Here is a 22,158-nt window from a genome sequence, read left to right as displayed (position 1 = left end):
AAATCGGAGGTGCTCTTCTTTGGCTGTCAGGTAGACCCGCCTTGGCAGGAATGGTGGCCAGTGAGCATGTCACCCCCTTCTTATTCCTCCATGGTTGCAAAAAACCTTGGGATAAAATTGACAACACCTTATCACTGAAATCCCAAATCACAGGTCTCACCAGTACTTGTTTTGGTCTGTTAAAAATGCTGCGCAAATTCCTTCCTCTGCTCCCTTTGGTCCACAGGAAACTGACGGTACAGGCTTTAATTTGTTCCAGGCTCGATTATTCCAATGTCCTCTACCTTGGTTTGCCAGACTACCTTCTGCACAAGCTGCAGGTAGTCCAGAATTCCGCGGCAAGGGCCCTTTTTGGCCTACCCCGCCATGCTAGGGCTTCGGAGTTGCTTCTGTCCCTTCACTGGCTCCCTGTCAGGAAGCGGATTACATTTAAGGCCCTCACGTTGGCCCATAAGGCACTCCACTCGGTAGGTGCCCATTACATTCAGAAACAGCTTTCCCTCTACAAGCCAACCCGATCTCTGGGATCTGAATATCTTGGCCTGGCAACTGTTCCACCCATTAGGAAAGTCAGTTTAGGTGGACGCTCGTTTAACTATCTCGCCCCGAAACTGTGGAACTCCCTTCCCGTCGATCTGCGCCGCATTCCCAATTTACTGGCCTTCAGAAAGGCCTTGAAAACATGGCTCTATAATCAATAACTGGTATGTTCCCTGCTTCCTTATCTCTCTTTTCAGCCATGGGTCAGAAAGCGCCGGGACACTCCTTGGAGTAGCCGAGAGCTATATAAGACACCCATTAACATAACATAACATAACATATCTGGTTGTGTCGGAGAGGGATGTGCTGACTTAGTTAGATGGCATGGAGCTATTATCAGAAGAAGATATGGGGGTATTAAATAAGGGGATTTCGGTTGAGGATTTAGAGGAGGCTATTAGGGGTGGTAAGAAGGGCAAGGCACCAAGGCAAGATAGCCTTCCAGTGGAGGTGTATAAAACACTGGCGAGTGAGTTAATACCTGTACTGAGGCTGCTTTTTAATGTGGCTTTTCTGTTTGATTTTGATCTACCAGAGTCTTGAAAAGAGGCTAATATAACGTTAATTCCAAAGCCGGGCAAGTCATTAAAAAAAGTACAATCGTATTGGCCTATCTTTCTCTTAAACGCAGATTATAAGCTCTTCGCGAAGGTGATAGCAGTAAGGTTAAATGTGGTAACGACTAACTTATTTCACGAGGATCAAAAGGGCTTTATTAAAGGTAGAACTCTGAAGGAGCTGACATATTCTCTGATAGGATCTATAGATATGATTACGGCCTTTAATTTCACTCTATCATTGATAGCGCTAGATGCTGCTAAGGCGTTTGAACGAGTAAATTGGGTATACCTGCAGACATTGGCAAGGTGCCTTAACTTGGGTGCAAACTTTTGTAAAATATTAAAAGCTATATATATAGGGCTCTGAATGCTAGAGAGCTAGTTGTGAGAAAATGCCATCTTTCTTGCATGGCATGCCCCTACTTTTTGCTGAATTGCTGATGTTCTTTGACTGAGTGTGCCCTGGGCTCCTGCCAATCAGGTGCGCAGGGCCTGTTTTCCTTCCCTAAAACTGTGTTTAAACAAAACCCAATTGGCATCTCTGGCCACATGTCAGCCTCTGGTAAATGGTACCCTAGGTACTCAGGGCATTGTGACCAGAGAAGACCCCTAAGGGCTACAGCACTTATTGTGCCACCCTTAGGGTCCCTGTACCCTGACACACACACACTGTAATTGCAGGCTGAGTGTCTTGGTGCAGAACTAAAGAAAGAGTCAACATGGCACACATGCCTGTGTCCAAAACACATACAGTAAGGGGGACCCAAGGGCAGTTTAACGACCAGCTCCGAATACAAGCCCAACTAACAGTATTCACAACAGAGTACCAGAGGGTCAGTAAAAAGACAGGCTAGTTAAAGAAGACAGAACAGGTGTAGCGCTCCCACTATCCATATGATTTTCGGGGCAAATGCTAAAAATTATATATATATATGTATATATCTCTATGCCAGATCAAAATCAGTATCTGGTCTCTGGCTCCCATCAGTCACCGCTCGGAACCGCCCTTCATCATTTGGGGCCCCGAGGACCAACACTGTACCAGATCTCGGTATATTAACAGAAAGAAAAGATCTTCCTGTACGTCTGTGTGTGTTGGTATTACGGTTAAAACCATATATGTTGGTGAAGTAGCTGATGGGGTTGGAGAGAAATCTACAGTGCAGTGCAAGAAAAACCAGGAAAAGAATAAGGGTGAATAAAATTGGTTTAAGGAGCAAAAATTAATTTATTAGGGTTTAACTCCTAGCACCAATGTTAAAAAATAGCTCAGACAGGGTGAAATTATAACCTGCCTAGTGGTGTGACGTGGTCGACATGTTTCAGCAAACCTGGCTGTTAGCCTTGCTTTCTTCAGGACCTATTAATTACAGCTACTGCAAACAAAAAACCCAACGTGACAAATAAGTAAAAGGGTAAAAGGTAGTGTAGGAACGACACAGAAAAGTCACCTGAACCTCCAGGTTGTGTCCGTTCCAGACCTCTTCTTACACTCAGCGACGAGCTGATCAGTAAGAGATATACACCTCACCTCGCCTGGCTGCGGCTCAGGACTGGTGAAGCACCGCTCTATCCGTCGGTACTTCCTCGCGGCATCTGTGCCGTCTGGGGAGGTGCCCACAAACACACTGCCCTGGCATCTATCAGTCACCCTCCTAGCTGGGTGCCCTAAGCCAGTGGTGTGGGCAGAGGTGCATGAGCCCTGTGCCCCTACAGTACCCAGGGCCATTCCTGGGCACTGTAAGCGCAGAGCTGCAATTAAGAGTATTTGGTGCTGGGAGGTTGTCATCACAAACTCCACAGCACCATGATGGCTTCATTGAAGACTGAAGAGTTTGATATCAAACTTCTCAGCACATTAAACCTGCACTGATGCTAGTGTGAGATTTAATGTAAAATGCATGACAGAGGGCATCTTAGAGATGCCCCCTGAAACCTAACCAACTCCCAGTGTCTTGACTGTGTGGCCACTGAGGCTGCCACCACCAGACATGTTTCTGGACCCCTAGGTCAAGAGCCTGCTGCTCTCGAGGGCCTGTAACAATACACATCCTGGGACGAGGTGCCAAGCCTCCTCCTCCAGGCTGCGCAGGGGAAGCTTCAAAGCCATGCCACCTTTGTGAGCTTCTCCAGGCCACTTGCTGTACTCAGCAACTGGCCCCCACCAGTTCTGACCCCCACTCTGGCAGGAAGAACAGCGGGAAAATCTAGGTGAGGAAAGGGGGTGTGCCAGCCTATGTCAACACTACCCCTCAGGTGGAAGAGGCGAGGTGAAGCACAAATCCGGGCTCCAGCCATCTTGAGGATGGGGAGCCTTTCCCAATCAGAGATAGGGTCCTGCTCCCTCCCACAGGAGAGGAGCAGGCTAGGGGGTGTACTCACCCCAGGACAGGGACCCATTGGTACCTACCTGTAGTATTTAGGGGCAACCTGAACCTTCCTTCCTCAGATCCCGAGTGCAACATGAAGATGAACAAGAAACAAGAAGACCTGCCATGCAGCTGCTAAGAAGAGGACACCAACTGACTTGGTCCCAGAACCCTACAGGCCTGTTGATCCTTGAACCTGCTCCTGCAAAATTCCGGAGGCTCCTGCGGACAGCAACCTCGAAAACCCCTAGGGACCTGCCTGCCTTGAACCTCTAAAAAGACTGGGACTCTCACAAGCAGTAGTTCTGCTCAAACAGCAACACCCCTGGTGCCAGCCAGGAACTGCAAGTCCAGCCCACTCTGCACTCGCCGAGCCCGGCCTGTACCTGAGTGACCGAAGACCACAAGGATATCTCCCCGGCGACTGTGACCCGGAGTCCAGTGCCCAAAAACCCTCCTCGATGAGCCAGGCAATGCCTGCAGCCTCAGAACCAGGGACCCCTCTTACCTCAACCAGCTGAGAGTAAGATTTCCCGACATCAAAAGACATCCCTCCACCCGGCGCCCTGGGGCCCCCTGTGCCTTCATTTGGGGTACTTATCTCTTCTGCAAGATCCCAACTTACCTCTCGAAGTGGTAGTCACACCTGAAGAATCTCTGTCCTCGAGTCTGCAGCCTTTGTTCACTTTTTAACTTTCCCATTGATTAATATTGAGCACCCGACGGCTCAAAAGCACCCTGCACCCAGCCGCCCGAGTGCCACTGAAAGTGCAGCAACTACACTAATTTACTTTCCCACTTGCCCTGTGTAAGTGACCAGGAGGTCAGCTCCCACAGCCGCGTGGCCAGCTTGCTTGCAGCCATCAACCGAAGGCCCCCTACCCTCCATAGGATTACATTGGGCCCACTCTCTCTGCACCCAGCTGCCCCTTTGCCGCTGAGGGTGCAACAACTGGACCTTTCTGACCCTGGGAGACTCCTGAGTCTATGCCCAGAACCTTAACTCTACCAGTTGAGTACTTACCTAAAAGCTGATAACTCATTTACCTTCGATAGGTTAACATTGACTGGTTTCACTTGGAAATTCTTCTAAGATGAATAACGAATGTGAATTTACTCACCTGTGATCAGGAGAGATGCCAGTGCTGTACCTTTCAGCCCAGCACTGAACCGAAAAAGTAATTATAACTGTACTTACCAGTTACTTGAATTTCCTCCCATAGGATAACATTGCTTGGTTTTTACTGAAAAGTATCAACTTTGAAAATACAATTATATTCTTTAAAATTCACTACTGTAACCAAAACGCTTTTACTTAACTGTTTACAGCATATGTCTCGGGACTGAATCTAGGATCCAGCCCTGTGTTTAGAAAAGTAATCTATAAAGTAATCAATTGCATATAATTAGAAAAACTAGAAAACCCCATTGAGCTCAATGTTATATTGTGTTTCAAATTGTGTTGCCTATTGCAACCACTGTAGCTATGGTACTTACAAAGTCTATTGCCTATTTGATCACCTAAAGCCACTCTTATTGAGAAAAGTCTTTTTTGATACATGTTGGTTCTAAAATAAAACAACTATATCCTTTGATACAAAACAATTGGCTTAGAGTTCAGTTCTTGATTGTGTGAGACCATTTGCTGACTGAGTGTGTACAACAAATGCTTTACCCTGTCCTCTGATACTGCCTTACTGCTCGACCAAGCAACCACTTTAGACAGTAAGGTTATATCTAACTTTAGCCTCTGCCAAACCTCTGGGGACTGTGGACTCTGTGCACAATGTACCTTACTTTGTATATACAGAGCCCCTTTCTTACACTAGTTAACGGTTTACTACAGATTGAGCGGGGGACTAGGCAAGGATGCCCTTTGTCCCCACTTTTGTTCGATCTTTATACCGAACCCTTGGCCAGAAAAATCAGGAGTAGTCACGGAATACTGCCCTTTGAATTTCAGGGTTGGAATAAAAAGATGGACTTCTATGCTGACGATATTTTAATTCTTACTACAAACTTACAACAATCCATGGGGTGGATGTTGGGTATAACGAATGAGTTCGGGAAAATCTGGGGATATGGCATCAACTGAAACTGAAGTCATGGCCTGGAATATGGAGATAGAGGGGATAGAATGTAAGAAAGAAAAAAGATATTTTGGGGTCAGCGATACCCAGAATATTGTAGATCTTATCAAGGTTAATTTTGATAAAGTAAAAAAGGACATTAGTGCAAGTTTACAAGGATGGATGCATCTCCGAAACCTTCCCTACTGTTGCACTCACTGGAGTGGGAATGGTAATTTTGTGCCCTTCGCTATCCAACAGTTTTCCTACTGTTGCTCTCACTGGAGTGGGAATAGTAATTTTTACCACTCCGCTATCCAATACTTTCCCTACTGTTGCACTTTGAGGAGTGGAAATAGTAATTTTTACCCTTCCGCTATCCAACATTTCCCCTACTGTTGCACTCACTGGAGTTGGAATGGTAAATTTAATTATTTTGCTATGCAACACTTTCCATACTGTTGCACTGATTGTATTGGGCATTTTATGTTTCATTATTTGTTCATTGTTTAATGTTTTAATTTATTCTAGATTTATTTATATATATTAAATTATGTATATATATTTTTTAATATAATTTTAACGTTTTAAAAGGTAATAGTTTATTAATTATTTTAAAGTAAATATATAAGTATAACTTATTATGTTTGTGTGTTTTTTAAATTAAGTTTTTTTGTTATGTTTTTTAAAATGTATATTATATTTATTTTATTTTTATTAATATTAATATTTAGGGGCTGATTCCGATTTCGGACGGAAGGGCTTCGAACGACGTTGGGATCCCATCCGCCCGCATCGGCATGTGCTGGCCGGATTCCTTTCCGACTGAGCCATTCCGATGGGCTCGGTCGGAAAGGAATCTGACTCGGATTTCCAAATGGCTGACGACAGGCTCGGAGAGCCTGTCCGTCAGCCGGAAATCCTTCAGTACTCCCCCGACCGCCTCTTTGTGATTGAGGGAATACAATGGCAGTTTTTCACTGCCTTTTCGTGCTGGTGTTTCCGGCATGGAAAGGCAGGCGGAAACTGTCTTTGGGGGGCCCCAGTAAGGACCCCAGGGTTGCGAGGCCGCCGAATGGCAGCCTGGAGGCACCTATGCTGCCCATCTATAGGTCCCTGCACCCGGTGACAGGCACCTTGAGGTGCCGGCCAGAGGATGCAGCCATGAACTGCACCCCTCCATTTTACAATACGGGCATGCATTCCGCCCGGAATGCGTGCTCCCATTGTGTGACATACGATTGCGAAGGAACAGGGTTTGGTTGCATCGTACTTGCAGGGCCGTATCTGACGACAGTAGGTTGGTCGGTCACGGTCCCTGACCAATGTCGGACGGCATCAGAATCTACCCCTTAATATATTTGATATATATTATTTTACTTTAAGTATATATTTAAATCAATATTATTTGCATCTATGTTTTTAACATCGATATTTTTGATTCAACATTTTTGTACTTACCTGTTTAGGTATGGACGTCGATATTTTTGTACTCTATATTTATTTCTTGATATTTTGAACATCAAAATGTATTACAAGGATATTCTATCAGTGAACCAAATACGTAGGTATATGGTATACTAATTCCATATTGCATTCGCTCAAAATAAGTATGAAGGAAGGTCTTGATAGTATCTCCAAACTTCTATCATCCTGGAACCCTCTTTTTCTTCATGGTGGGTGCGCCTTGATTCTATCAAGATGATCACTCCAATTATGTTATATACTTTTTCAATGATTCAATACATATTCCTTTCATGTATTTAAAAAAATATATTCCATTCTCTTCAAATTTTTATGGAATAATAAGAAATCTAGAATGTAATTGTCTTATCTTAGAAAGTTAAAATCTAATGGAGGAGTATTTTTTTCTGATTTCCAGCTGTATCACAAAGCTTTTTGTCTTAAACAAGCTTCTCATTGGCTTCTTACAGACATTTCTCCTTTTACTCCTTTATGCCTCACTATTGAACGTCACTTACTTTCTCTTTTTCTATACAGAGATTCTTGCCTTTACGGCAAAGATTAATTTCACATCTCTTCCTTTGTTCAAACATTCTTGCTCATTGTTAACCCCTTCTATGCTCATGACGGAATGGCTCCGTCATGAGCACACATTCTATTACCACAGTCTTTCTGCCCCTTCCCGAGGCATATTGGGGCAATAGCCCCTTATCTGCCCCCCGGAGTAGACAATCCATACCTCGGTGGACTCCCCTGGGTGTCTTGTTTTCAGAAATGTGTGGGTTTGGTAGATTTACCTAGATGGCCGTCGAGCCAGGGGCTCAAAGCTCATGGCACTCCCATGCGTGACAGGCCATTTTGATGTCTCCTCAATAGGTTTTGGACCTTTGCCTGTCTCGGGTCCTTGACCCACCCACAGGAGTGAGGTACCATGTTTATCGGGAGACCCGAGGGAACACTAGGTGGGAGTAAATTTGTGAATCCACGCAGATTCGAGAACTTTCCCAGACAGATATTTGAGATAAAAAGTGATTTTTTCAATGAAATTTGAGGTTTGCAGGGGACTCTGGGTAGAAGAATGTTGGAGGACCCATGCAAGCTATACCTCACTGGACTCCCCCGGGTATCTAGTTTCCAGAAATGTGTGGGTTTGGTGGGTTTCCCTTAATGTCCGCCGAGTTCTGCGAAAAAATCTAATGGGACCCCCCTTGCAAAACCAGGTTGATTTGTGGTAGGTAACTTTGATGTCGCCTCAAAAGGTTTTGGGTCCTTGCCTGTCATGGGCACTAGGCCTACCCACACAAGGGAGGTACCATTTCTCTTGGAAGAATTTGGAGAATGCGGGTTGGGAGGAATTGTGTTGATCCATGCAGATTAAAGAACTTTTCACCAAAGAAATGTGAGTAAAATATGTTTTTTTAAACATTTTTTAAATTTGCAAGGGATTCTGGGTAACAGAACCTGGTGAGAGCCAGTCAAGTTACGCCATCCTGGATTCCCCTGGGTTTCTAGTTTATAAACATTTATAGGATTGCTAGGTTTCCCCAGGTGCCGGCAGAGATAGGGTTAAAAACTACAGCTAGGCACTGTGCAAAAAAAGGGTCACTATTCACTGTGAAAATGTGGTGTGTCCATGTTGCGTTTTGCGCTGTTTCCTGTGGCGAGCACTAGTCCTACCCATACAAGTGAGGTTCCATTTTTCTCAGTAGACTTTTGGGAACGTGGGGTGGGTAGAATTTTGTGGATCAACATAATTTCCGGAACTTTCCACCTAAGAAATTTGAGGAATATTTTTTTTTTTTACAGTTTTTTATGTTTGCAAGGGATTCTGGGTAATAAAACCTGGGGAGAGCCAGTCGAGTCACCCCATCCTGGATTCCTCTGGGTGTCTAATTTTAAAAAATGTATAGGTTTGCTGGGGTTCCCTAGGTGCCGGCAGAGTTAGGGTTCAAACACTACAGCTAGGCACTTTGCTAAAAAAGGGTAATTTTTCACTGTGTTAATGTGGTGTGTCAACATTGCGTTTTGCGCCATTTCCTGGCGCGAGCACTAGGCCTACCCACACATGTGAGGTTCCATTTTTCTCTGAGGACTTTGAGAAATGCGTGGTGGGTGGAATGTTGTGGATCTACACAGATTCCAGAACTTTCCACCTCAGAAATGTGAGGAAAATATGATTTTTTTTACAGTTTTTTAGGTTTGCAGGAGATTCTGGGTAACAGAACCTACTAAGAGCCAGACAAGTCACTAGTCAAGCCACCCCCTCCTGGATTCCCCTGGGTGTCTAGTTTTAAAAAATTAACAGGTTTTCTAGGTTTTCCTCGGTGCCGGCAGAGCTGGAGTTCCCAAACTACAGCTAGGTACTTTGCAAAAAAAGGGTCACTTTTCACTGTGAATATATGGTGTGTCCACGTTGAGTTTTGCGCCGTTTCCTGACGTGGGCACTAGGCCTACCCTCACTAGTGAGATACTGTTGTTCTCAGAAGACTTTGGGGAACACACAGTGGGTAGAATTCTGTGGATTCACACAGATTCCGGAACTTTTCACTTAAGAAATGTGAGGAAAATGTGTTTTTGGACAATTTTCTATGTTTGCAAGGGATTCTGGGTAACAAAACCTGGTGAGAGCCAGTCAAGTCACCCCATCCTGGATTCCCCTGCATGTCTAGGCCTGCTAGGTTTCCGTAGATGCCGGCAGAGCTGTGGTTAAAAAACGACAGCAAGGCACTTTCCAAAAAAAGGGTCATTTTTCACTGTGAAAATGTGGTGTGTACACTTTGCGTTTTGTGCCGTTTCCTGTCACGGTCACTAGGCCTACCCACACAAGTGAGGAACTATTTTTCTTGGCAGTTTTTGGGGAATGCGGGGTGGGTGGAATTTTGTGGAGCCACTCAGATTCCAGAACTTTCCATCAAAGAAATGTGAGAAAAATGTGTGTTTTTTAAAATAATGTTTTATGTTTGCAAAGGATTCTGGGTAACAGAACCTGGTGAGAGCCAGTCAAGTCACCCCATTCTAGATTTCCCTGTTTGTCTAGTTTTCCAGAATGAATAGGTTTGCTGGATCTCCCTAGGTGCCGGCAGAGCTAGGGTTCAAAAACTACAGCTAGGCGCTTTGCAAAAATAGGGTAATTTTTTATTGTGAAAATGTGGTGTGTCTACGTTGCTTTTTGAGCTGTGTCCTGTCGTGGCAAGTGAGGTACCATTTTTATCGGACGACTTAGGGTAACACAGAATTGTAGAGCAACTGGTATTACCTATTGACTTTCAATGCATTTCTGCCATTCCAAATGAAAGACAGTGTGTAAAAAATAAGTCATTTTGAAAAATAACCACTAATTCTCATGCTAGTATGGGTATTCCCAATTTCGGAAATGTGAAAATATCTACTGTTTCTAAACTCTATATTTTGTTCCCATTTCAGAAGTACATAGGTGAGTTTCATACCAATTGTTCCATGTATACATTTTCCCAGAATAATTGCGATATACCTGGTACATAATAAAAAAACATTGCAAGTCGCTGCTCAGTTATTGGATCTGGGATCGTCGGGTTCTAGGTGAACCTACAAGTCCTATATGTCCAAAAAAACAGAAAGGTGCAGCTGATGTAATGGTATAATGATTTTAAACAGCTATCATATGTAGAATAATTCACAGGTGCAAACCTTGACACAAATGGCTGTTTTCTTCAAATAATTTGCAATTGTTCCTATATTCAACATTTAGTTTCTATGAATAAACCTTGAAGGATTTACACAAATAACCCCTTGCTGAATTCAGAATTTTGTCTACTTCTCTAAAACGTATAGCTTTCCAGGATCCATTATTGCTTTCAACCCCACTTCTATCATTAATTGGAAAGAGGTTTAAAGCACAAAAAAATGCAAAAATATGTCCCAGAAAAATGGAGTCCACCAGAAATGCGTACTGGCATCCAACTTTGTAAAATAATTTGGTTTTCTTACAAAAGTCTGCTGGTCACTGAAGGCTGGGAATATGGTGATTTCAGCACCACAACCCCTTTTTTTAACTATTTACAGGGAAAAAAACAAAGGCTTTTATCTGTAGCCCTTTGTTCCCATTTTCCCCCAAAAAACTAAATGTAGCTGTATTTTGGCTCATTTCTGGGTCCCCTCCAAGGGAATCCACAAACCCTGGGTACCTTTAGAATCCCCATGATGTTGGAAAAAAAGGACACATATTCGGCGTGGATACCTTATGTGGTCAAAAGGTTGCAGGGGCCTAAGCATGAACTACCACAAATAGGCATAAAAGGATTAGCACAGGGGTGGGGGGGGGGGGGGGGGGAAAGGCGTAGCAGCAGACGGTTAAGGCCTCACAGTCAGCCAAGGATAATCATGAGAAATACTTTTCAGCACTCTCCTCTCTGGTATAATCGTTGCATCACTATTAACAATAGACCTTGTATTTCAACTATTTTTAATTTACATCCCTATATCAAATGTTCTTCATTTTACAGGAAGCTTATCAGAGTCACTGGGGTTTTTGCCTCATACAAGTGGGTTGTTTGACTTGTTGGTAGCTTTAGCTTTTCAGGAAAATATAACAAATTGGAAATGTTCAATTAGACTCTTGGATAGCTAAAATGGAATGGATAGCTAAAAAGCATATTCTCAGCTCCTTCCAAGCCACTTTCCGCAGGAAGGTTTCTACCATTGACAAAGCCTTATTTTGTTGATCTACTGGAGGACTTTTTTAATCGTCAAGAGCAAACTTTACGTTGCATTCATTGATTTAAAATCCCCTTTTGGTTTAGACCCTCTGTTTGGTCTTTAGATGACCCTTGATAATTTTGCTATGCCCGCTTGACATCCTATTGTTATGAGTACATCTACATAAGAATAATTATGTAGAAATTATGTTGGGTGACCAGGGCCAGTAGACTGACAGGATACTTAAAGGAGTCCACCAGAAATGCGTACTGGCATCCACACTGTGTTCGTTATTTATAAACAACATTGTGCATTTTCTGCCTCAGGTAGATATGGATGTCCCCTCATTGGCCAAAGTCAAAACTCCCATTCTCCTATTGGCGGATGACACTTTGTTGATTTCCCTGAGCAGGCTCCAGAAACTCTTGACTCACTTTAATGAGTTTTGCATTGCTTGTGACTTGGAGAGCAACAATTCCAAAACCAAATTGATGATGTTTATTCTATAAAAATTGCATAAAAAGGAGTATTGCCTTGGGGGTATTCCCTCTTGAAAAGCTGTAATCTTTCACTTATGGGTGTGACATTCTCTGGAGGCATGACTTAAGTGTCCCATGTCAACAAAGCGGCAATAAAACACAAGCAGTTGTTGGGTGCATTACTCAAAGAATATTGTACTTCCCATAGTAAACCTATCACGCCCACCCTGCAAATCCACAAGACAAACGCATTGAGTTCGGCCCTTTACAGGGCCAAACTTGGTGTTCTCTAATACAGACGTATTAGCTATAGTTAAAAGCAAATTTTAGAGCAATCTAACTTTTTTCCCTTTCAGTTCTCCACTGTCTCCACTCCTCATGTACCTGGGTGTTAGAAGTTTGGCAAGTAAAATCAGGTTGCGTACATTACTGTATAGGAGGCATCTACTGCCTACTCTCAAACCTGCCCACTATGCTGTTGCCCTCTATGAAGTAATGAAAGTCAACGATTTCAGTAAGGTCCCCTGGCTCTCTTAAATCAAAGAGATGCATTATTCCCTTTGGTTGCCTATGTTGTTGGTGCACAGGGCTACAACTAACTTCCAGGCCAAGGTCTTTTGAAACGTCACTACTGGGCAATCACAATGAGCAATGAATCCAGGAAAACTCTCTTCCAAGCCATCAAGTGAATTCATTGATTTTAAGCCCTCCTTTGGCTATGAGTTGCTCTGACACACTGTACAGGAAGTTAGACTTTAACTTTAGTGTGGGCACCCTACTATTGAGATTGTTCACCTCCAAATGGGCTAATGGGGGAGTTGCTGTGTACCCGGCTTGCAACTCCTTTGAGGAGAGCATGTCACATGTCTTTTTTTCATGATCAGCTTACGCTTCACCCTGTGGAATTTCAGTACCTCTATATGCAGGTTGCTAGGTGTACCCAGTCACCTTATTGCTCTTCACATAATTATAGTGGATGGGTGCCCCCGTATTTGCCATCTCTGTTGCCAAGTTCCGAGGTGCTATGTGGATACTTAGGAGAAAGGCTTTTTCCCCTCCATCAGTAGGATGATGTTGTTTGCACTGTGTTTCTGGCACCACACTGCTGTATCACTCGTGCATTACCTCATGTAAATTATTACGCTCATACAAATACGTTATGCTTTTAACTTTGATCTACTTTAATATTTGCTATAAATCAGTTACTGGAGTGTACTATTTTAGTTTTTTTTAATGTGACTCTGCTTATTGTCGAACTGTATTTTTTATCTATTTATTATTTCTTTTTATTCATGTATGTACTTTTATGGCCCAGGTGGCCGAAATACAGTTTTTTGAACTGGTGGGGCTGAGAGCCATTCTTGCTCAACACCAATGGACATCCAAATGCTCAGAGACACATTGTGGCCTATGCCAGAAAAGCCTGTCTGAACCAGAACATGCCTATTCTCAGAAGGAAAAGAAGAGTATGGCTGCAGTGTGGACCTGAAAACATGTTCATGTATTTCTATATAGGAAATGTTTCAATATTATTACAGGCCACCAGGAGTTGCTCACTATCATTGGAAACCAGAAAGCTAAGATGCCTTCTCACATCGACAGGTGGGGGTGGTGACTGCAAGAAACTAGTGTTTCACCCAGCACACTCCTCCCTACTGAAGCAGAGGGGATGCAAGCGTGCAGTCAGTATCGATTACCTTGTTGCGCTTTTCTATTCGTCAATGTTGGTAGCAGCACGTATAGCTTTGTTTAGTAGAAGGGATGAGGCTTAAGTTTTTTAGGCTTTTTAATGTAGGGCAAATGTTTTTAACTTCATTTTAAAGTAACATGTAACTGTTGTTTGCCTGCATTCGCACTTCACGGTTACCAGATAGACTAGGGTGAGTCGGTGTACTCCGCCTGTAAGAGCGGGTCACGAAGCACACTCCATCTTGCTCAGCATACTAGTGTTTCACCCAGACCGCTCCTCCCTACTTAAGCAGGGGAGATGCAAGCGTGCAAAGGGCGCGCCACATGCGCGCCGAAGGCACACCTAGGTCAAGCCCATCTGTGCCCATCCGCGCACCAGGCGAGTCTAGCGCTAGCCATCCTGCTGGCCAAAAGCAGCTCCCCATCAAGGATACTACCATTTGCTATTCAAGGGACCACCTCCTGGCAATCGTTGAGCACAGCAAAGCGAGTATTGCAGGCATGGTGTACGGGGAGGGAGGGTTTACACTCATAGACAGTACACAAAACAATTTAAAATGTGGTCTTATCAATGTTCGATCACTGGTAAAACACTATCAGGATATCTTTGTCCTGCTAGAGGGTTATAACCTGGATGTACTGTTCTTACAGAAACATGGACGCAACCCGACTCTGAGGTTGTATTGGGGTTTCTTGCCCCCAGGCTACAAGGTTTTTCACAAGCCTAGGTTAACAGGGAAAGGAGTAGGGGTGGGATCGATGTACAAGGAAACATAGTATGTTGCACCTTTTACGGTGGACAAAGTGGATGGTATTGAAATGCTAGGTTTCTCCCTTAGGGAAGCTAAAGGACATCTAGTCTCCGGCATAGTCTGCCATAGACCGCCTGGAGGAAAAAGCCCTCAGTGTCGAGCACTAATTGATACTCTTTTTAACATTGCTGTCACCCACTCCAAACTACTTATCTTAGGGGAATTTATTCTACGGAACAATGGGACTCTAGATTCCGCCTTGAGAGACATTACTACAAGCCTGTAAGACCTTATATCTGCAGCAATTAGTGCAGCAACCCACGCACCAAGGAGGTCATGTGTTAGACCTAATATTTGCCAATCTTAATGAGGTAGAAATGATAGAAATATTGCCTCTAGACAGGACAGACCGATTCTTAATACAGTTCCAGTTAATACTTCACACTGCAAATAAAGGGAATAACAAAACTGCCCAGTCTGGCTCTGTCGTTATGGCAGGGAAAGGGACAAATTGCTTGAAAATAAACACTGTCCTTGTTTTGATGGAAATAGCCTTGTTGATACCAGTAAATCAGTGGGGGGAAACTACTCTAATCTTTGTAGGCAGATACATCTCTCTAGACAAATGGGGCCCCATGAAAAAGATTAAGAGCAGGGACAAACCATCAACCCTGTGGCATATTGAAGAGTTAAGAAGACTGAGGAAAGAGTGTAAACAGGCTGAGAGAAAGTGGAGAAGGGAGTATGGAGAACAGGACAAAATCATTATGAAAAAGGCACTGAGTGCCTATAAAGCAGCTATTGCTAAAGCTAAAGCGGCATACTATGCTAAAATTATTTTACAAGCCCCTAAAAGCATGAAGGCGTTATTTAATGTAGTAAGTAACCTCTCTAAACCGGAGTGCGTAAAAAGCAAAGATGTGGCTACACAAGAGTTATGCAACAAGCTAGAAATGTATTTTGAAGAGAAGATCAATAAAATCATTGGCAGTCTCAAAAGTAGTAAAGATGTTGAAATGACCCATGGACATGTCCCACTTGGCCTAAGCACCAAGGAGCTGCAAGAAAGTAGAGTAGTGAATGGAGCTCAGGTCATTATGGATCAAGTGCCGGTCCCGACAGAGGAAGGCTTTAACAAACTTGCACTGAGTGTGTCCTCTGGATCACCTCTTGTCCCTCTTCCGCAAAGGATATGGAGAGAATGTACCCAAGAGCTCTACCACCAACTCCAACTGATATGTGGTCAATCTTTAAGTAGTGGTATAGTTCCTGAGTGTTGGAAGCAGGCTATTGTAGCACCTCTTTTGAATAAGGCCACTTTTGACCCCTGTGTCTGTGCAACTATAGACCTATCTCCTTGAGGCCTTACCCGGTAAAGATCTTGGAGAGGCTGGTCAGTCAAACCCTATCCCTATTCTAGGTGGAAAATCCTCTGGTAGACGACTGGCAATTTGGTTTCCGTCCAGCTCACGGAACTGAAACAGCTCTAGTGACAGTCCTTGATGGATTCAGAATGCGGGCGGACAATGGACATTCAGTAATGTTAGTATTGCTGGGCATGTCAGGCGCATTTGACACAGTCAACCATAACATTTTGCTGGAAAGGTTAACCGATGTTGGTATCAGGGGTACATCACTGGAATGGTTTCTGTCTTACCCCTCTGGTAGACAGCAAGCAGTGTCTATGCCACCTTTCTCCTACAGTTACAGTCCCATCTTGAATGGGGTCCGCAAGGCTCAGCAATACGTCCCATCTTATTCAACATCTACTTGTGACCACTAATCTATATTATTAGATCCTATAGACTAGAACTTGTGAACTATGCAGATGACACTCAGCTTGTTTTCGCGTTAGAAGAGAATTAAGCGGTGTCACTGGACAGATTTCATGAGTGCATGCTGAAAACTCCTTACAATTTAACGGGGAAAAAACAGAGATAATACAGTGTGCTACTAGTAAGCCTCCGTGTCCACTCTCAGCTGACTTCTGGCCTATTCTCACTGATAAATCTTTGACACCCTCCCAGTCGGTACATAATTTGGGGGTGATGTTTGGTAACACACTACAGCTGGAATCTCAAGTAAACAAGTTATCTGGCTTGTGCTTCTCGCTGCTCAGAGCCCATCGGAAAATTCTACCGCTGCTACCGATCCCAGCAAAGGCACAGGTGGTGAGAAGCACTATACTGAGCAGACTAGATTACTGTAATGGCCTGATGCTTGGGGCCCCTATTATTTTGATAAGGAAACTAGAGAGAGTTCAAACTTTGGCTGTGAAGCTAGCCTTAAATAGACATCGCAAGTCCTCTGCCGCTTTAGCTTTGAGGGATCTTCACTGGCTTCCAATTCTGCAGAGAGTACAGTTTAAGTCACTGTGCCTGGTCTTTAGGGCAACACATGGAATGGGACCAAGGCCATTGCAGAGCAAGTTCACATGGTATACTCCACATAGAAATCTTCACTCTGCTTCAACAAATCTGGTGTGTATCCCTAAAGCTAGAAGAACCAGGATGGGAGGTCAAGACTTCAGCTCCGCAGCCTCTCAGCTGTGGAATGACCTGCCGATCGACGCCAGACAGACAGAGAATCTGCTACTTTTCAGGAAAAAATTGAAAACCTGGTTGTTCCCTAGGGATTAGGCCAGCAATAGATTATATTTCTCTCTTCCAGTAATGATCAGGCATAGATTTGAGCAGTGCTGGTAATTGCAGCACCAGGATACCCGTAGAGTGACAGTGCACTATACAAGTACTACCTACAATACAATGTGCAATTGCGCACAAGTTGGTTAAAGATCAAAACCCTGCAGATTACTTTGCACGAGTGCTGCTACATCACCACAGCTCAACAGCCAAAGCGAATGAAGAGCATATCAATTTAATTGTGCACCAGCAGCGCTATCCATTGAACAGACAATTGCTGCTACTAAAGCAAATAAAGACATACACATCCTCAAAGACAGCATTATGATACAATCTTGGAAGTAAAGCATTCAACCTTCTGCGGATGATGTTGAATTTCAAACGTTCCAAAATGCACAGGATGAGTTATCCATCAATCGAGACGGTATCTTAATGAGAGGCTCGAGAATCATCATACCTGAGAGACTGAGACAGCAAGCCATTGAATTAGCCAAAGATACATTGTGGCGTTGTAGCCACCAAGAGAGATCTAACAGACTAAGTGTGGTTCTTTCACCTAGATAAACTATTTGAGAAGGAGCTGAAATCATGCAATATTTGTAACTGTTTATCCCCTAGGGTGACACAGTAGACTCTAACAATCTGACCTTCCTGCACATGCCTGGAAAAGTCATTGATGAATATTTGTTTTTTCCTTTGGTGGAAGACTTATCATCGACAACCCATGACAAAGTCATTGAGCAGCTCCATGACATTTTTGCAGCATGGGGCATTCCTGCTATTCTCAAGTCTGATAATTGCCCGCCTTCCAAGAGCAAAGAATTCAAGGAATTTCTTGTTCGAATAATTGTCAAGCATCAAAAGTCCTAAGCCAGAGGTTCTGTTGAACGATTTATAGCCACCCACAAGAAGGACTTCCAGGGATCCTATATTGAGGGAAACACAATAAATCAAGCTTTGTGTCAAGCCCTTTGAGCCTATTGATCAACTCCTTATTCCACAACTGATGAGAGTCCTGCCACCTTGCTATTTGGGGGAGCCATCAGCAGGGAAGGCATTTGGACAGTGCGACTGGTGCAGCCGCACTGAGTGCTGACCTTTGGAGGGGGCGCTGACCTCATTGGGGGAGCTGTGTTGAGCAGTATCTTATGATTGGTGAGATGAGGGGCATTTTTGCCTAGAGGTAGTGACAGAATTTGAGGATATGGTCATAGGGTGTGGGGGGCGCAAAAGTGATTGTCACACTGGGATTTACCAGTGCTGAAGTCGGCCCTGGCCATCAGAATCAAACTTCCACAATGGACATAAGAGTGATGGCTGAGTGCCAAAAAGGTTCATGCCATGTATACTTCTCATAAGTGAAAAAAGAAACTTATGCAGATCAGCGTCATCACGCCCAGAAAACAGTCTTCGATGGAGGGTACTGGATATTTGTCAAACAGAAACGGAAGTGGAAAACAGACACCCTGCTTGCTGTCGACCCTTTGAGGGTTGTGACCTGCAAAGGATATATAGTGACAGCACATCATCCCAGAAAGTCTATCACAAGGGAATCATCTCATTTTAATTACCTACCTCAACGTTCATCAGTTCCTAAAAACACAACTAAGGTGACTCTGCCTAAATGTCCAGATCACACATCTGAGCCTACATCATTGGTGCATAATCAAGGTGCAACTCAACTACATCATACCGCCCAATCTGACAGACCACTGAGAGCACCTCGAAGACTCATTGAGCAAATGGTATGCTCATGTTATTTGTAATTTTAAAATAACAAAGAGGGAGAAATAGTTTTGTTGATATTAGGAACCTCGCAGTTCTGGGTGGACTCCAAATGAGAACTGGGTAATCTGCTAGGAGGTACTAATGTGGTTATAAAAGTTATGATCTAATGCATGCAGAGCGTAATCGTATGTTTGAGAATAAAGACATTGTTACAGAGATTGGTGTGTGGCCTATTCATTTTTATGCTCCTGGGCTGGGGAGGTTGTTACAAATATGATACAGCTGGTCGTATAAAGTCAGTTCATATAGAAAGCTGCTCCATTCATCTTGAATCAAAACTACAAGAAATAATGCAGCAGATGGCATGAATCCCATTCTCATGGGCTGCCATTCTGCCACCACTGGGAATCCCAAAAAAACTTAATACAGCTCGTGGCATTCTCTTCTTTCAAAAGCATTGGCCCCTCCCCATAGTTCCTATTCTGCAACCTGCCGTGTAATGTATATTAAAAGACACAATGATGATGGAGAGAATACAGAGCAAATCAAACATCCATCCCCAGTCAAGGGATCTGGTTAAATCCATTGTTCCTTTGCTCATCATGCCATCCCAGTTTGGACCCAGCCATATGCCAATCAGTCTTGACCCTGTGCCTCATGGGAACAGTCCGGCTCGAACTGTCAATCCAGGTCCCTCCTGGACAGTAAACAAGTATCCTGTGACAGGTTCCTGGGCATCAAAGCTAATAAGCAAGGCTAGCTTGATTCCAGTGGCGCAGTGAGCCTGGAACGCACGTCTAGACATACCCGGCGAACATAAAGAGAGAAGACAAAAGACACACATATGATTGACACAATGCAGAGCAAATCAAACAGTTACCCCCTGTATAGAGATCTGGGTTAAATCCATCGTTCTTTTGCTCACCATGCTAGCCCAATTTGGACTCAGACATATGCAAATCAGACCTTGACACTGTGCCTCATGGAAATTGTCCAGCCGAAACTGCCAAGCCAGGACCTCCCTGTACCGGAAACAAGCATCCTGGGACTGGTTTTCGGGGCATCACCCTTCATCAGCCATGCCAGCTTGAATCCAGTGGCAGAGTGAACTCTGGACCCAAATCTGGGCATACCCAGCGCAATGTATATTGACATGAGTTTTTCATCCACATTTGTGGGAATCAAGAGTCTTTAATAGATAAAAACATGAATTTCTGAGAGGGTAAGTTCACACACAATTAAGATGGCAGCGTCGCTCTTGCAGAACGCCACTTTGTGCAAGAGTGATGCATCTCTTAAGTTTGACTAATCAAGCCACGCAAGGCCACATTGCATGGCCTTGTGAGGCTTGATAAATCTAGAGTAACGCAGTGCAGTGCAAATCACTGTGTTGCGTTATTGTTCCCCAGGGAAGCATTCCATGGCTGGAGCATAAGTGTTCCCTCTCATCCAGCCATGGATTTTGGTGCATTCCCAGATTTACCATTATTGACAAACCTGGTAATGCATCAAAATGCTACGCCTCCCCAGGTGAGGCATAACGAGGAAAAATAACTTTATTTCTCCTTGTAAGTTCCTCATTCTATGGGCGCTACATTCTGCAGCACACATAGAAAGGTGAATATGCCTCAGGGGGCTGTTTCTCTTCCTGCATAAAAACACTCTTGCTTACAACACAGGCATCCTTGCACCACAGTGCAACGGTGCATGCGCTGGCGTTAAGCAACACATTTTGCGCCAGCACAGGAAAATGGGAGGAATGGGTCATTTATTGTGAGTAAGTACAACGCATTGCTGCCCTTTCCCTATCACACAGCGCTATCAAGTGACTTGCTGCACTGTGTAATTATTTGGTAAACATGGCCCATAGTTTTTATCTAACAGGTGCAAACCCTACAGACATCATATGCTTCTCCATGGGTCCGTGACTTTGGCACATTTCATACAGTTCCTAAAAGATTTGCAAATACCTATGTTTACATTTGCAGTGACATGGGGTGTATTCTCGGCTACACACCAGAGGACACAAAAACACTTGCCATATTGCGCAAAGGGTGAAACAACTATTTATTGAACTGGTCACTTACTATAAAGCTCACCTTTCAATACCGTTTGTTCAGTACTTGATTTGCTAACATATAAATGACAGGGCCCAAAAATTTCACAGAATGCCACTGCAGCTTGCTTCACCCACTAGCCCTACCAAGACTACCAAACGTGAGGACAAACAGTAACTACTAATTATCACAAAACTAAAAATGTTAACATTTGTAAACAATCTTCTTATGTTCTCGGCTCAAAAATAGTCTGACAGCGCCGTCATGTGGTAAACCCTCATAAATAAGTCCCTGTGTTAAGAATTGTGTGCAGAGCACCGGAACACACAAGCACAAGTTAAGCATTACCCTTGCTTCTTTTCGTTTCAGCCAAAACCCTAGGCACAATTAGGGCACAATTCCAGTCTACGTGCGTAAACTCAAACACTACCCATATAGAACACATGACAGAAACACACTCTTCCAACCATAGCACTCCCACAGACTAGTAATCTACCTGTCTGCAAGAACACTTCAGTGCCTCTTTATGAATATGAAGAGCTGTACAATTGCAATAGCAATACAATACAGGTGCATTACTCAGTCATTGAACAATATTGGATTTTTGTAAAGCCTATTATCGTACCTGCTGGTGTTGCGGGTACCGGAATTGCTCGATAAGGTCTTCCTGAATTTTAAAGGAAAGAAATAATGTGTAATCAGCAAAGGAAAACATATTTAACCTAAAGAAATACAAAATTCAATATAACAAAAGTATCATGTAATTATCTACAGAACTATAGCTGTATAACGATCATGTTGTACTACAGTATAATATTTGCACACCACACGATATCCTAAAGTACTTAGAAAGGCATTGATTACTGTTAGTGAGACTTTGACATCCTTTCTCTTGCTGAAACAAGTAGCACGAGTAGGCCTCGGCCTCGTGGCTACTTCTGGAACAGACCAGCATGAATGAGAGTTCAAGAACATTGAAACGTCAAAGAGGAATGAGCAAGACGGCCCCAAAACAACCCACGTTTCATCTTAGCATTTAGACGGCTCTCATCTAACCAGGGGGTCACCCGTGTCTCGGCTCAACTCTGAGAGAAAGTAGAAGAGCTTCCGGGTAATATGAAGGGATGCCAGTGAG

At 43.7% G+C, this 22,158-nt stretch overlaps 1 long non-coding RNA gene across 1 annotated transcript in view; it reads right to left on the bottom strand.

The window, feature by feature from the left end:
• The window catches only part of LOC147727783 (uncharacterized), a 302,595-nt gene extending 280,901 nt beyond the window's left edge, over window positions 1-21,694 (bottom strand). The window contains exon 1 of the long non-coding RNA XR_015309512.1: window positions 21,649-21,694. This is a non-coding gene — a long non-coding RNA (uncharacterized LOC147727783). The remainder of the gene's footprint in view (window positions 1-21,648) is intronic.
• Between the last annotated feature and the right edge of the window lie 464 nt (window positions 21,695-22,158).

This window comes from Lissotriton vulgaris, chromosome 3_1, assembly GCF_964263255.1.
Source record: "Lissotriton vulgaris chromosome 3_1, aLisVul1.2, whole genome shotgun sequence".
Classification (NCBI taxonomy): domain Eukaryota; kingdom Metazoa; phylum Chordata; class Amphibia; order Caudata; family Salamandridae; genus Lissotriton; species Lissotriton vulgaris.
Note: the sequence above shows the minus strand (reverse complement) of the source record. Positions and strands in the feature narration are given on the sequence as shown.